Here is a 5,275-nt window from a genome sequence, read left to right as displayed (position 1 = left end):
TTCAGCTGGGTTCCAGGTGAGTCCCTCGACAAACCAAATTAGTTTGCAAATGAGTGTATATCCCCTATCCAGGGTTAGGTTTAGTAAAATAAAGTAACCTTGGATGGTAGTCTACCTTAAGGAGGAGAAGGTGCTTCTCCATTTTTGGGGCTCAAGTTGCGTTGATTGCTGCTGTCAACAGTTAGGAAACACAGTTTAAAGTGATGCATACGATGCTCGGTTTGTACGCAATAGCGAAAATTCATGGCTGTCTTTGGACTGAGCGTGTATGGAAATATCACCTCGGAAATCATCAGGGTGTAACAGGCAGCGTCGTCCGTGTGGATATCATGAGGATACCAACTACTAGAACCCGGTTCATACCTTCAGACCGCTATTTATGATCAAGTTAAAATCACTTAGATTCAGAAGTTCGGCGATCACCGATGATAGGAGAAACAGCACATTCATACCTCAGTGCCAACCCAATGAAGGCCACAATCGTGGAACTATTCTGCATTCCTTATCGATGATAAAACTTACAAGCAACAGTTCCTCTACAGTGAACCCAAAGTCCTTCGACTGTGTTCTTATATCTTAGGATGAGAAGCATGGATCCAATAAAAAATGTTGTCGCCATCATCAGACTGGAGGTCAGTATGCTTAATTGTGCATCCGTTTTATCATACCATTTTTAGTGGACTGTTATAGTGAGACACAAAGAAATTGATCTGACAGTGACGAAACAAAGTGCTACTGCTAACCAGAATGATACCGGTGAAAACCCACGCCCACCATCTGCATGCTCTGTCTTTCCACTTTGCTCGGTACGGATACACGCTTGCTGTTGAGAGCACAGATCAGGAAGCTGCCTATCGAGCGGTTNATCTGTCTGTTTTGTGCTTTGCACTGTACGCGTTACCACTTGTCTGATCTAGCATACGCCCACGAACCCTGTTCTACGTAGGCTAAGCACTCAGCAAACACATATCTTCAGGTCACCACACAATTATGGAGTTTGAAACGTTGAAATATGCAGCTAACCATCAGGTGAAATAAGATTGAAGAACAACTATGGTCCAAGCATATGGTTTCAGTGATTTCTGTAGTAGTATAGTCTGCTAAGAAAGTATCGAGACCATGTGCTAATTCAAAGATTTTGGTCCTACTTTACACGGTATTTACCTGCGTATTTCAAATTTCTGATCTCTATAGCCTGAGGAAGAATAACCAAAAACGTGTTTTCATTTTATACTTCATTTTATTCCTTGGATGACATTGGGTGGGACTCCGATAATTGGGGTTCTGCCGGTGTGACTGTGCGACCATGTTGTGTTTTTATACTTTATACTTCCTTGAACGAGTGTCCTACCCGTTCCAAATTCCGAGATCATTACGGGGTATACGTAACAAACTACTCACTGTATTGCTGAAAACTCTCCGCCGAAAAGAAATTCACATACGGAAGATTCATCTGGAATTCAGGTGAGTTTCCCCTGAAAACGTAACTGGTAGGCTAATGAGTGTATTTTTACTAAGAAACTCAACCAACGAACGGTGCTTGGGAGCAACCTGATTGACTTCCTTTCTGTTCAGTCTATGATTTGTGTAGATGAATTTTAAATTCCATAGCTTTGGAACGTTTTGGGCGATAGGGTACTTACAACTGAATACCACAACTTCCCCATCAAGTAGACAAAATTGTTTCATTACTCTTCGACAGCCCACGACCAGTTTCGCTCTTCTTGGGGCTCATCGGGTAGGCGCAGCCCCCTTACTTTTTTAAAGGCAATGTCATGAAGCACGAAGCAATCTAGATTGCTATTTCTGTGAAAATGAAGCTGGTCGCTTGCTTGAGAAGTATGGTTCAGCATGCAAATATACAGTGTTGCCAGCCATTTGGCGAACGGATGGTTGCACTGGACAGCCTAACTGTTATTCCTACATTGATTTCATCAACCGAAACATCTGAAGTTCCGCAGATCCTAGACAAGTCAACAGACCATTAATGATTTGTTCAGTTCCAATTAGCCACTTAGCCTGCCTCCAGTAGGTGATGTAAAATTCCGGAGGGTTTCGTCGGTATCCAAAAACAAGGGTGTAGGTGAAAGTTAGTGGATATAGCTGGTGACGATTATTTATTCTAAAACAATCGAAATTCTTTGACCCAGTCATATACCCGGTGCACCGCATCCACGCGCAATTTGAATAGACCATTTCAAATGTCTCGTAGATAATAATCTTGAGACAATGCCCTTAATGATGTGCTGAAATGGACTGGGACACTGCATAGAGACAGCGAAGTATCTGCTATTTCGGGATATCTCTAAGGAGGCCTATATAATTCAAAATGTTTCATGGAATACCATTAACGCACAGTTTACTGATAGGGTTTCTTTCATCGCTGCAAAATAATCTAAAGTGGATTGGAATAAACTTTAACCAGGCACAATTTACGTTGGCTCTAAATAGATTGAATATGATCAACTTTTGGTCTCAGAAGACCAACAGAAAACGCGCAAGTTGGGAGGGATGTAAAACATAACTTATGATTATTCTAAGTAAAGGGAAACAGTGGGAGAAAAGAAGCCATCGTTCGCGCTCCCGACACCGAACTGTGTACATATATGTAAGTATATAGTTATTGCTTTGGTGAAGCAGTTTCATTCTATGGGTGCAAACCTGTTTCAGTTTACCAACTCATAATTCTGACCAGAATGGAAAGAATATATTGGAAACAAATGAAATCTTCGGGCTGTTTCAACACGGTAAATATCATGGTAGTTATTGAACTGAATAAAAGCTTTTCACAGTTGGCAGTGATATTCATGAGTTGACTGTTGGAGACAAATATAAGTGAGTGCGATTTAGCCGGAAGTCCAAGGTCAGTCGCTCTGTCAACAGTCCAGAGAGTTTTATTGCACCTAAACCAGGCAAGCAATGATCAACTTTATACAGCCTAATGCAGATCTCCTGCACATTAGAAACGGTTGAATCTTGGCCGGCCAGATGAGAAGTGATAGATAACTTGGAGTTCGATTTACGTGTTTACATTTTCGCCGAATTCAACAAAATGCACAGAACGTCCCATAAAAGTTGAACCTTTCTATCCAATATTCAATCCACTCTGGGAATTTTCTCCGATCCTACCTGACATGTTTTATAACGGCGAATATATCATGACCGACAAAAAGATTCAATTGAACATGGAAACTGAGAGTGAGACTAGGCAATCTGTCTCGGAGGTGAGATTAATTAGCAGCAATTTGGTAGTAGCGGGTTGTTTGTACTGGCTTTCTCGGCTATCGTGTTACAGTGTTCGAGAGGGAGTCACATTTGGACGGTAAGCTAAGGATTGTAGACTTCTTCGCTTGATAAGTAGTTGTGGTTCTTGATTGGTGTTGTTTCCATACTCATCAAAGAAGGAGTTGCATAACAACCTCTTTAAAATATCTTGGGAGATTCGGAAGGATCCACCTTCAGCAAGCAGATTCATTTTGTCAAACATGTCAGATATCGAATCAAGCTCGCTTTTGTTTGAAAGGTGAAGCATCGTTAAAAATGAATCTATTGACAACTTTACGTTTGTTATTCTGGTCCGCCTACTGAACTGAAGTACTCCCTAGGTGTGCATTCCAGCGAAACCTAGTCAAATGAGCTTGGATGACACAAATCATTCGCAGATACGTAATAGGGGAACAAGACGGATGAATAGTTTCACTAGTGGGCGGTGCAATAAATTAGCTTCCGTCATCTATCGCCCACCAAGTGTAACTGCAACAGTTAAACGTAACCTTGTGCGTCAAACTGACTGGACCAACCGAGTTACAAGAATTGACCTCCAAGCCGCATAAATCGAGCAAAGTAGCATGAGATAAACTGAGTCTAGGTACGTCTAGATATTGAAAAGCCTTGGAGGGTCCACTGGATGATCACGATGACGTTCCAGCCTATGACTTTGTGGGCTATCTTGTTATTTCATCATGACACTTAAGGTCTTAAATACGTAGCTATTAATTTCCACACATTGAGACTACTGATATTGAGGCAGTAGTGGTGACCGCATACAGTGTATCAGATGCATTTGGAGATGAGGTAAGTGGGCAAGAACACTTCTATCATAAAGGGATACATATTAAGATAGATACACGAAGCTTCAGAAACTACAGTAAGGCTTTTTGAAGGCAATGCATTGCATAACACAATTTAGATACCACTTTGATGAAAACAAATTTTAAAAGGGTAGCTGATGGGAAATTGCGGAAATCTCTATTTTGTATCTCACCCGAACTCAATTTATCCACCAAGCGTACAAAATTTGCCTATAATATCAGAGATAAGCCTTATTAAGTTAACACTATTGCAGTTTTACCCTGGTTTTACAAAAATTGGCCTGAGTAACTTACGTTATTGGACGATAGCATAGTGAGGCTCAGGTGTATGAGCCAACACGAAAGGCAGTGCTCAGTTGCCCTCCATGATATTTCCATCCGAGCGTTCGATCAGCTTCAAACTTCTCGGTTAGGATTTCATGTGAAACCATTATCGGCTAAAAAATCCATAAGCACTTTGAAGTTGTTTAATCCCTATTGAGAATCGTCAGTTTTGTGCAACTCCCGAAACCTCAGGGTGTTTCAAAACCTTAACTTCTTGGTTGGTAGTCAGAAGCCTAACCCTTCGGCTACGAGCGGCTGATCAGCAGTGACGTTAACTCACACTTGGACAGGAGATGCTGCTGCTCATCCTTCATCACTCAAATTACATCACGTTGTTACCCCATTGACTGGCCTCTCGAGGGACGACTTCTCAGATGGAAGTTTCTTTAGTCTCATGATGTAATTTTTCCTGAGATACTTGTAGACAGGCGGTAGTGTGACGAGATTATGGAATTTTCAGCCAAGGTTAGCTTATAGGACGAATTTGTGACTGAAAATTCCAAACTTCCCACAAACTACCATCAGTCTGAAAATTGGTCTGGCGGGATAAGACGAGTGAGAATGGTTTAAATCTAAGAGAAGCGATAATGTTTGAAGTACTGTTGGAGCCAAATCAAAACCCAGTGACAGCGCTTTCCACTTCTTGTCCATTGATTTCGTTTTTGATTATCTTGGCTTTTGATTACAGCTCACTGAAAAACGTTAAGATGTCCTTGGGAGGAGATAGTTTCGCGAACGTCAGTGTAGCAAAGTTTCAGTCTCAAAATGGAACGAATTACACCGGGCCAATCAGCTCGATGCGATGAACGAAAATTCGCTAAATTAAGGCTGTGCACATGTTGAGTTAACCGATAGCCAAT

Source organism: Opisthorchis viverrini (assembly GCF_000715545.1).
Source record: "Opisthorchis viverrini unplaced genomic scaffold opera_v5_46, whole genome shotgun sequence".
NCBI lineage: Eukaryota > Metazoa > Platyhelminthes > Trematoda > Opisthorchiida > Opisthorchiidae > Opisthorchis > Opisthorchis viverrini.
Note: the sequence above shows the minus strand (reverse complement) of the source record.